General features: G+C 37.6%; 1 pseudogene; it reads left to right on the top strand.

The window, feature by feature from the left end:
- Positions 1-457: 457 nt before the first annotated feature.
- On the top strand, positions 458-7980 carry LOC145814079 (protein NRT1/ PTR FAMILY 4.3-like; annotated as a pseudogene).
- The last annotated feature ends 4225 nt before the right edge of the window (positions 7981-12205 follow it).

Genomic DNA, 12205 nt, shown 5'->3' with positions numbered 1-12205 from the left:
ATTTGAACGGTGGAGATCGAATTTAGAGCATTCTATAGCAACTTTTGGGTTCTGGAATAGCCCCCTGTTTTTTGTGAGATCTTTCCTTTTTTTTTTCTTTTTTTTTTTTTTATTGCCAAGAAAGTTTATTTCTTGAGTTTGTATCTTTGTTGTTTGCCTCTAGTTATAACTAGAAAGAATGTATTGTACACCCATTATTTGTTGATGATGGAGATTTTGGTGGACTACAGTTCCATGGTTTTTCCTTCTCACACTACGAAGGTTTTCTATGTAAGAAAGTGCTTGTGTGTTTTTGTGCGTGCGCCTTTGATTCTATTTTATGTTATATATATATATATATATATATATATTGTACTCTATTTAGTTGCTTCCTGATAGATTCACGTAAAGAGGGAGAATATTTTATTTTCACGAACTTGTGCTTTAACTTGTGCTTGATTTGGGTTGTTGAATTGGTTTTTGTTTCTCCCATCAAAAAGGGCCCCTCACACCACTTGGAGGTGACCAATTTGATCCAAAGGATAAAAAAGGAGCTAAGGGTCTTGCAACTTATTTCAATTGGTATTTACTAAGTACAACCCTGGGTGCAATTCTGGGAGTAACTACTGTTGTCTGGGTTTTTTAATTGGCACTATTACTTCCTCTCTTGGTTTTATTGCTCTTGCGTTTGGAAGGCCTTTCTACATTATTAGTGCAGCTCTCTCTCTCTCTCCATGTATGTATATAATGTTTAAAAAAAATTAGGAATAGAATGTTTAAAAAAAATGTTTAAAAAAATTTGGAAGGCCTTTCTACATTATTAGTGCAACCCTGGGTGCAATTCTCGAGAGCTCTCTCTCCATGTATGTATATAATGTTTAAAAAAAATGCTAGGTGCAAGGAATTATAACAAAGAAAATGCATTGTTGGATATAACCTTCTAATTTTGTGCATCAAGCATTTCTAATTTAATGTTCTTAGGAAATCATTATCTCTTCCTATGTGGCACGCTATCGTGGTTGCAATTAGGAATAGAAGCTTGACGCTACCAGAAAATCCCAAAGAACTGTATGAAATTAATGATAAACAAAGAGACCTTTAAGAAGAAAAGGTTTCACAAACTGACTAATTCAGGGAACAACTCCCCTAAAAGGAAAGTTCTCAACACTACGAACTTGTTGCCGAAGTGGTAGAACATACTACCGAAAATCCCAATTTTGTGTTCACAATCAAAATTTGTAAACACTATCTTCTTTAAAGTATCATACAAACCATGCACCATTTTTTGTAGTGGTTATGCTTTATAGTGAAGTGATGTTAAAAAAAAAAATAACACGGTTGTTTAACCTATTATTGTTGTTAAAATAGGTTACTGGACAAAGCTGTCATTCTTCCAGGTGATATGAATCCAGATCCATGGAGTGTTTCTGCTGTGACACAAATTGAAAAAGCGAAGATACTAACAAGAATGCTTCCCATCTTAGCAAGTACAATCATAATGAATACATGCTTGTTCCAGTTGCAGACATTCTCAGTAATCCAAGCCTACTACATGAATTCATATTTAGGTTCTTTAAAGAATTCTAAAACCTCAATACCTGTAATTCCCCTAGTTTCTATGTCCCTCCTCATCCCCGTCTACGAATTCCTTGTGGTCCCATTTGCACGAAAGTTCACTGGCCATCCAGCCGGCATCACTCAACTTCAACGGGTTGGTGTTGGGCTTGTTCTCTCGGCCATTTCAATGGGTATAGCTGGCATTATTGAGGTGAGAAGGGATCAATTCTTCAAAAACCCGACCAAGCCCATTATCTGGCTTTCATTCCAATATGGTATTCTTGGAATTGCATATATGTTTACCATGGTTGGATTGCTGGAGTTTTTTTACAAGGAAGCTCCGTCAGGAATGAAATCACTGTCCACTTCTTTTGCACTGGTATCGCTCTCTTTTGGCGCCTTCTTAAGCACTATTTTTGTTAACATTGTAAACGCCATCACCAAGAGTGCTACTCGAAGCAAAAAAAGGGTGGTTGGAAGGGTTGATCGTGAACAATAGTAAACTGAATATGTTTTATTGGTTCCTAGCTATCCTTAGTTGCATTAACTTTGCAAACTAGCTCTATTGGGCTTCATGGTACAAGTATAATGTGATAACCCATGGTGTAATAATTTATATTTCATTAATGATGGATATTTAAATTTTAATTACTTGCTATTCTGATTTAATTTGAAAATTATGAAGACCGATTCATATATGATTCTATTGAAGATTTATTTTAGAATTAGAAATTGAAAGCCTAATTGGCTCAAGAAAGAATAAGTAGTGAGTTGAATTATTTTAATTTTGAGTATATGAGAGTTTAATTAAATATTCGATTTAGATTTGATTAATTGGATCCAAATTGAAATTACTTACGTTATGAGGAGTGAGAATTAAGATTATTGCGAATTAAATTTATTTATGAAGTATTCAATTTGAATATGTAATTTATTGAAGGAGACCTTGAGTTCAACCAGAAATTGAAGGCCTTACTGATGTGAGAAATCAAAATTGATGATAAAAATAAGCTTAATTTGATATTTGAATCCTTTTGAGAGTTTGATTAAAAAACTGATTCAGACTGATAAATTTAAATATAATTAATTGGGCTCTAATGGAAGTCAAATTAAGGTAATTAAATTCCGTGGGACTTGTGATTAGTCATGATTAGTTTAATTATGTCATTGTTGTGGAATTACATGTCTAAAAATGTGAATTATAAGGATTTGAAGTTATATCTTTTGATTGTAGAAAAATCTGTTGAAATTATAGCTTTAAACGAAAAATTAAGGACCTTAGAGGTGTCAGAAAACAAAACCGATTAAACATTTGGGATCAATATGATTTTTAGAGCTTAGTATATGAAATTTTGTAAAAATCTGATTCAGAATGAATTAAATTAATTTTATTAAATATTATATCTATATATATAAGTATATGGGCCTCAGTTGAGATAAACTCAACAAAGAAGATATTTTGGAAGAGAAAAGGGTTTTGGACAAGACAACAAGAACCGAAAACAAAACCGATTAAATATTTGGGATCAATATGATTTTTAGAGCTTAGTATATGAAATTTTGTAAAAATCTGATTCAGAATGAATTAAATTAATTTTATTAAATATTATATCTATATATATAAGTATATGGGCGTCAGTTGAGATAGACTCAACAAAGAAGATATTTTGGAAGAGAAAAGGGTTTTGGACAAGACAAGAAGAACCGAAGGAAAGAAAGAAAGAAGAGAAAAAGAGGGGAAAAGGAAAATACTCTGAGAACGTCATCAAATCCAAGCTAGAAAGCAATTCAAGGTAAGATTTCATCCCTAATTCTTGTAATTTACATTCCCAATATCTAAGAATAGGAAATTAGAATCAAATTGGGTTAAAAATGAAGAGCTTGGAAGGAAAAGAGAGAAGTTAAATTATGAGAAAGGGAAAATTAGCTAAGAAGCTTGGGAAATCATTCTTTTGATCAAAGTTTTGGAGTTTTTGAGATATAGATCTTCATCTTCACTAATTCTTTTAGTTTTGTAAGTTTTGAAGTTCAAATTCATGTTGTAAGACACAGAAAAGCAAAGTTTTGGAAAAGACAATTAACTTCAAAGATTTGGTTAATGGTTCTTGAAATAAGTAAAGTTTTGATTTAAAAAATTGTGATATGCTCATGTTTTGGGAGTGGAGATACTGATGTGCGGGCTATGTAGCAGTGGCTGCTGCATGGCGAAATAGGCCCATTTTGATAATTCGAACTGTTCACATTTTAGAATATATCAAGTAGAACATACCTACAAAACATTAAGTTAATTGGATGTCGTTTACCTATTCATCCACTCACATTTGTATTCATTTTAATACATTAAATCACAACTATTATTTATTTTTGTAGGTACAAATGTGAGTGGATGACTAGGTAAATGACATCTGATTAACTTGATTTTTTTGCAAACATGTTCTACTTGATGTATTCTAAAATGTGAACGGTTCAGATTATCAAAATAGGCCTCGAAATGGGCCCATTTCGCCGCACAATAGCCGCTGCTACGCAGCTCGCTCAGCAGCATCCCCACTTGCTCATGCTTTTCATAAATTTTATATGTTTTTAAGTGTTTTAGCTTGAGCTCTAGGCTTGAAATTGGAAGGAAAACACTTAACACCTTGCAAATTTTCGAATAGCAGGATTTTACCCAGAACTGCACGTGCGGTGGGGCTTTCCGCACTTGTGGAAGTCTATTTCCAGCAACTATTTTGCTTTTGAAATAATTGCATCTGCCTCTGCACATGCCTTGGTTCTCCCGCACGTGTGGTTTTGGTCCCGCATGTGCAGAACTCCCATGTTTCAACCCAATTTCAAATAGGCATATCTCTTTCATTCGGACTCCGTTTTAAGGGATTCTTGAGCCTAATTTCAAGTTCCAGAAGTCTAGTTTCCAATGGTAGTGATATTACATCCAAATTCTAGGTACACAAATAGATATGTTCAAATTAGTAAAGGCTGTTTACTTTCTTTCTAACCTTTTCAAGCTATTTTCTCTCCTAACCTAGTTTCCTTTCATTTCTTCCTATTTTCCTAGACACGAATTATGACCCATTGAGGAATAATGAGTTTAGAACCAACATAAATAATTGGCTAAAGAGCAAAGTAAGGGATCGGTTTATTTGATTAAGAAAAGATTAAGAGAAGTAAATTTGATCGAGAGAGTAATATTAAATTTTGATATGTTGTGTTGTGCATTGTGATTGCAGTCAAGATTCGAGGACTAGTCAACTATTTATGGAAACCACTGTGAGTAATAATATTGTAAAGATATTTTTGCATAAATGATTTAAGTTATATGAGAATTTATGAAATCCATGTTTTGTTTACGAAATATTTTCTGCTTTCGCTTAAGGCTATGTTATTGAATAAATTTTTTTGAAATTTTGTCTTTGAGGTCTAAGTACAGGCCAGTTATGGCCTAAACCTTTAGGAGCGGGTTTGGATCGTGACATATAAAAACAGTAATACTATAGAATTCGAAATGGAAACAAAGGCTTTGAACTGTTCATCGTGTACTTCCCAAACTGAAGGCACTAAAGAGGAATGAGAAGGTGGTGAAGAATTAGAAGGAAAATACACTCGGGAATAATACATTGGTGAAGAATTAATGTTTCGAAATGGAATTTATTTATTTATTTTTTTCCGTCATTTCGTTCTTTCTTTCTTTCTTTTAGGCCCCGTTTGTTTTGGGGTGCAAGGGGAGGAATGGGATTAGGATAGCTGTGGGCCCTATTTAATATGCCATTTTTTTACAGAGTTGAGGAAGGGACTCATAAGACCGGGGGAGGGGGGCTTAAGATATGCCTTACATATGGGATTCACAGTCTGCCCCAAAACTTGGTATTGAAATTTAGTCCGTTGGTATTAGGGGTGTAATTTACTTGTTTATCCATCATTGCCCTAGCCCTCGCTCATCTTTGGAAGCAGCAACAGAAGGAAGAGGCAAAGAGAAGCTCTTCTTCTTCATATTTTCGATCTTAAATATAGCAAGCTCTCTCTCATCTTTATATTTTCGATCTTTAGATTCAATTGAGCATCTGCTACGTTGGTAAATTTTTTTTGTTAATCCCGTTATCAGATTCTCTACCCCAAATTATACCCTGTTTTTTTGTGGTTTATGATTTGTAAATGGGGTTTTTTTTTTTATACTATTTTTAGGTTTATCATCTGTGATTTGATTCATTTTTTTTGGGTTTGTGATTGGGTTTTGATGTGTGAGATTCTCTACCCCAAATCATAAATGGATTTCTTTTTTTTTTTCATTATTTTTGGGTTTATCATTTGTGATTTTATTCATTTTTTTTTTTTGGGTTTGTGAATGGGTTTTGATGTGTGAGATTCTCTATCCCAAATTATATCCTTTTTTTTTTGTGGATTATGATTTATAAACGCTTTTTTTTTTTCTCAGTATTTTTGGATTTATCATCTGTGATTTGATCCATTTTTTTAGGTTTGAAGCAAGCTAAAACATTTTCTTGAATCAAGTTATCAATTTATTCAGATTTTTAATTTTTATTACAAGATTTTATTATGGTTTATCCCAATTTTTGGTCTGTTGGTTATTCGTTATACGTTTGATTCCTTCTATTCTAAATGTTGCTTCTCCAGTTATAAGCATACCCAAAAATACATGCACATTTGATTTATACAGGATCCCACTATTTTTTCGTGTATAATTAAAAATAAAAGTTATGAATCTATAAATGATAGGTAAACCAAAAGCAAGGTGAGCAAAAAATTGTCTAGTCCATCTTCACATATTGTGTTCAATTATTTTGTGTAGTTTGACTGAGAGTAACTGTTAGAAAAGGGTTTCCAATATAAGTTGGTTTATTTTCTTGTTAGTGAACATGAAAGCAGGGAGCTCCAATGTGAAAACAAAAAAATAAATAAAAGAAATGAACTAGAAATGATGCTCTGTTTTGGCCATTTTTGTTATTCTGGAATGGGAGAGAGATCATTTATGTTTTGTTTTCTTTTCTTTTCCCCTCTTTGTAATGCATCATTTAAACTTGCATTTCAGTTGCTTTTCAAACTTCCATGTGTTGCACCTCTGTATATTGGAGATAGGAACAAATATCATCTATCTTGTGGCAAACTGGCACTGTAATTAATATCCTCTATCTTGTGTACAAACTGACATTGTAACAAATATCCTAATTATCTTTTTTATTTTCTTTGATTTAATTATCTTTTTGGGCAGATGATTGAGGTAATTAGGGAGTTTGGTTGGTCATAAGAAGAATACATATCTTTCAAGTCTGAGGTTAGGACATCCAAATTATATTTTTTCTTTAACATGGTCTAATTATCTTATTTTGCATTATTGGTACAAATTACTTGACTTGAAATAATTATTCAGTATTTTCTTCTTGTGGATATCTGCTGGTGCATGGTTTTCTGTGTATGTTTGAATATACCCACTATTTGCCATTGTGAAGTGTCTTTTTGTTATTTGATTTTAATCACAAAATGATTTATATGAACATATGTTAAATTTATGTAGCTCAATTAGATTGTACTTCAAACACACTCTATTATGGATTTTTGGCCGTTACAATTTGTTTTATCATATTAAACACTTTCTGTTATCTATTATTGTTTTCCTTTTTGTGCTAACTTTAGCCGCATATTGTTTATTCATTTTTTGTAGATGAATAATAATTATGCCACTAAGAAAAGAAGAAAGGACCTTATAAAGGAATTTGTAGCCCTCCAGCATATTGTTTCATCCATTAATTATGCATGTGCTATGTATGTAGTGATTTTACATGCTGTAATCAAGAAAAAAGAAATTAGGTTGCAACTATCTAGATCACCTCGCCCCTATGGAAAACAAATTGACCATTTGAATAGATTGGTCAACGATAGTGACATAAATTGTCATGACCAGCTTCAGATGAATAGGCGTACTTTCATGCTTTTATGTGGGTTGGTGTGAAGTGTTGGATTGTCTAATCCAAAATATGTAGTCTTAGAGAAGCAAGTAGCAATGTTTTTGAATGTGTTTGCACATCACACTAAGAATCGCAAAATTAAATTTAATTTCATACGGAGTGGTCAAACAGTTAGTAAGCACTTCAATAATGTTCTCAAGGCTATGTTGTGCCTCTATGGTCTCCTTTTTAAAAAGCCTGAACCAATAACTGCTAAATGTACAGATGATAGGTGGAGTTGTTTTCAGGTACAATATATTTACAACTTGGCTTAATTTGTGTATTATATTTTTGTATTGCCTATATTAATTTCTTAATATTGTTTTATTTTTAGAATTGTCTTGGTGCTTTAGATGGAACCTATGTTAAGGTTTTTGCCCCTGCAATAGACAAAGCAAGGTATAGAACGAGAAAGGGAGAAATTGCCACAAATGTATTGGGTGTGTGCTCCCAAGACATGCAATTCATATATGTGTTGCCTGGATAGGAAGGATCTGCTTCTGACTCTAGGATACTTAGAGATGCTGTCAGTAGACCCAATGAGTTAAAAGTGCCTACTGATATGATAATTATATATGTTGTTATATATATATAAGTACACTATATCTATATTAAACAATTATTTTCTTACATACATAGTGAAACCATCTTACAAAATTACAGGCCATTACTATCGCGTAGATGCGGGTTACACAAACGGGGAGGGTTTTATTGCACCATATAGAGGACAGCGTAACCATCTTTCCACATGCAGAGAAGGGGGTGCCCCAACAACTCCACAAGAGTTTTTTAACATGAGGCACTCTTCTGCTCGTAATGTCATTGAGAGGTGTTTTGGCCTACTTAAAATGAGGTGGGCAATATTGAGGACCTATTCTTACTTTCCAATCAAGACTCAATTTCATATTATCACTGCATGTTGCCTTCTCCACAATCTCATACAACATGAAATGCCTATGGATCTTGCTGATGATGAGAATGACGAAATGAATCCTCCTCTAGCTACTGAATTAGGAGATGAAATGATTGACATTGTTGAAGCATATGGTCAATGAAGTGAATGGAGAACAGCCTTGGTAACCCAAATGTTTAATGAATGGCAAGCAAGTAGAGGTTAATAAATCAGTGTTGTATGATGATTTTTATTTAATAGTGAGAGTTTATAATGACATGTGTGGGAGCCGAATAAGTAGAACAGTCGGAAGATACGTACCCCAGAAATTAGATACTGTTCGGCTTCATGTTACATGACTTGGACGCCGAATACGTTAGGAAAGCCGAATAGACGGAGGTCAGTGGCTCCGAATGAATAAAAGGGGAATAGGATAAAAGTAGGCTTAGGCCCCGAGGCCCAAAAAGCAAGTATAAATACAAGAACCACAGATTTAGAAAGGTTTGTAAGAATCACTTCACAAAACTTAGTAGACAAGCTATTCTGAGTGTCTGAACTAACTTGTCCGTCAGAGTGCTAATTCCGGCACCCCCAACCAGAGTGTTTGTGTCTTTTTAGGTGACTAGCTAAGGATCACTAGCGTCTCCCAAGATCTGAAGAGTATTTTCAAAACCAATTCTCCACAACTGGCGCTATCTGTGGGAATACTCAAATACATCCATAGCAAGCGTGACTGAAGATCCTCCGATAGCCACTGACGAGACCCACAGAGAGGTGACCTCATTCCAGCGAACTCGCTTGGACCAAAAACCATCGCAGCAAGACTTGCCTCGGACCTCTGCTCATCTCCAAACCCAATGCAAAAGACAATACAAGCGACCATGGCACAAGCTAGGCAAACCAAACAGAGGTTGGACAACATCATCGCTGAGAACGAACGCCTTCGTCGCGATCTAGCCTTGGAAATAGCAAAATCCAAACAAACGATGCGCCAGGCTTCTGAGCGACCCCCGAGGGCAGATGATCGACAATCTCGGACCCAACAGCAAGAAACTGACGGCTGCCATGCTTCAACATATCATCTTGAGGAGTTGGCAAAGGACGAACGTCTCCACCAATGCGTCCGGAGGAGTGTGGTCGAAACACCTACCCATCCGAAGGATACATTTCCGCTTGACACCGTCCACATGATATACAGCCTGCCAGCAGCCCCGGCCGTGCATGCGATCCAATCATATCCAGGCCCCCAACAGCAACTCATGCCAGCAAAGCGGCCCCGAGAAATGCCAAGTATCACCTTTGACGATTCTGATTTGATCGGTGTAACACTCCCTCACATCGATCCGTTGGTTGTTGAGCTGCGTGTAAACCGGTTCACCGTCAAACACGTTCTTATCGACCAGGGCAGTACCTCCGAGGTTATGTATTATAAAACCTTCACCAAACTCAGATTCAGCGAGTCAGACCTGACTCTGTCTCCTTATCCACTATTCGGCTTCAATGCCACTCCAGAGTACCCATTGGGAAAGATCAGCTTACCCGTTCGAGCAGGTTCCAGAACGGTGGACGTCGAATTCTTGGTCGTCAGGCTGCCGTCGCCATACAATCTCATCACGAGGCGATCGTGGTTGCATACCTTGCAGGTCATCCCAAGCACCTATCATCAACTGCTACGTTTCCCAACAGAACACAACATTAAGCAAATCCGCAGATCCTAGAAATTGGCACAAGCATGTTATCTCCTTGCCGCTAGAACGCAAAAGGAACTGCAAGTAAACTCCATTGAGGTGCCGAATCGGGAGATCCTGGAGGATGTTGGGCGGTATCCAAATGAGAAAGCCACGGAATATTTAGACCGAGTTGACAGTGATGGCAGCCCAGAAAAGTTCTTCATGACCGGCGCCTCTCTGAATCAGGCCGACAGGCAGCAGCTGATCTTTTTCTTGCTCAACAACCTTGACGTCTTTGCGTGGACTCCGTACGAAATGCCGGGAATAGACCCGTCAGTTTCACAGCACCATCTGAATGTCGATCCGAAATGTAAGCCGATCATTCAGAAAGGCCGACGGTCAGCCACGGAGCACATTGCCGCCGTTGTTGAGGAGGTAGATAGCCTGCTTGACGCCGGGGCAATTAGAGAAGTCACTTACCCTACGTGTCTCTCCAATACAGTGGTGCTGAAGAAGAAAAATGGGACTTGGCGAGTGTGCGTCGACTTCATGGATCTGAACAAAGCTTACCCCAAAGACTGTTTTCCTATACCTAGAATCGACCAGCTCGTCGATGCGACGACACATCATTAACGCATGAGCTTCCTCGATGCTTACAGAGGCTACCATCAAATCACCATGCATCCAGATGACCAGGACAAAACTGCCTTCCTCACCCCAAGAGGAACCTATTGCTACAAAGTTATGCCCTTTGGGCTGAAGAATGCAGGGGCAACCTACCAAAGATTGGTCACCGCCATGTTCAAAGAGCAACTCGGCCAGACTATGGAAGTATACATTGACGATATGGTGGTCAAGTCCAAAGAAGACCAAAGAAGAACAGAGTCATATAGCCGATCTAGAAAAGACATTCAACATCTTACACAAATACAGAATGAAACTGAATGCTTCCAAGTGTGCGTTCGGAATCGACTCTAGCAAATTCTTGGGTTACATCGTCAATCACCGAGGAATCGAAGCCAACTCGAGGCAAGTCACAGCAATCTTGGAACTCGGCTCCCCCTGTTCAGTAAAAGAAGTCCAAAAGTTGATGGGGATGGCCGCTGCACTCAACAGGTTCATTAGCCGGTCTACAGATTGCTGTCGACAATTCTTTCAGACACTACGGTAGGGTAAGGCTTTTGAATGGTCCGCCGAATGCGAATCAGCCTTCAACATACTCAAGACCTACCTCCGCTCAGTACCTCTCTTGACAACACCCGCCGCTGGTGACCCGGTCATCCTATATCTGGCAGTTTTTGATAGGGCCGTCAGCGCCGTACTATTAAAAGAGGAGGAGGGGGAGCAATGGCCAGTGTATTATGTGAGCAAGGCAATGGTTGACGCCGAAACACACTACCTTCCGCTGGAAAAACTCATCTTAGCCCTAACCATGGCGGCAAGAAAACTGATGCATTACTTCCAGGGACATAGCATTGGGGTGCTAACAGATTATCCCCTCCGATCAGTTCTATGGAGTGTAGAAGCATCAGGACGTGTTTCAAAATGGGCTCTTGAACTCGGCCAATACGACATTCAATTTTTACCTAAAACTGCAATCAAGGAGTAGGTGTTGGCCGACTTTGTTGCCGAATTCACCGGCGAGCTTGCCAGCCTCAAACCTGATGAAGTTCGACCAAAGGCTGAAGTTCTACCAAAGTCAAATTGGAGAATTTATGTCGGGGATATTTGGCAATTATACTATGATGGATCATCTAACCAAAGGGGCAGTGGCGCTGGAGTTGTAATCATGTCTCCAGACGGTGCAGTAATTGAGCAGACCATCAAGCTTGGCTTCGAAGCATCAAATAATGAAGCCGAATACGAAGCCCTTCTAGTCGGTCTGCAGAATGCGCACTTTCTCGGCACTCGACGTCTGTTTGTGTTTTGTGATTCAAAATTGATAATCAATCAGCTAAAGGGGGAGTACGCGGAAATAAACGACCGTATGGTGGCAAGAAATGACATGGTGCTTGCCCTGGATCTGATTCTGATCGAAGAGCGAAGAGACTACGCCCTAGCATCCATGGCACGGTATCAGCAGCAGCTCGCCAAATTGTATAATCAGCGAGTTTAGTTGCGCCGATACACGCCAGGGGAGCTTGTCCTGA

This window comes from Camellia sinensis, unplaced genomic scaffold (genome assembly GCF_055761805.1).
Source record: "Camellia sinensis isolate YWXY unplaced genomic scaffold, ASM5576180v1 Unanchor1, whole genome shotgun sequence".
Classification (NCBI taxonomy): domain Eukaryota; kingdom Viridiplantae; phylum Streptophyta; class Magnoliopsida; order Ericales; family Theaceae; genus Camellia; species Camellia sinensis.
This window is presented reverse-complemented; position numbering and strand designations above follow the sequence as displayed.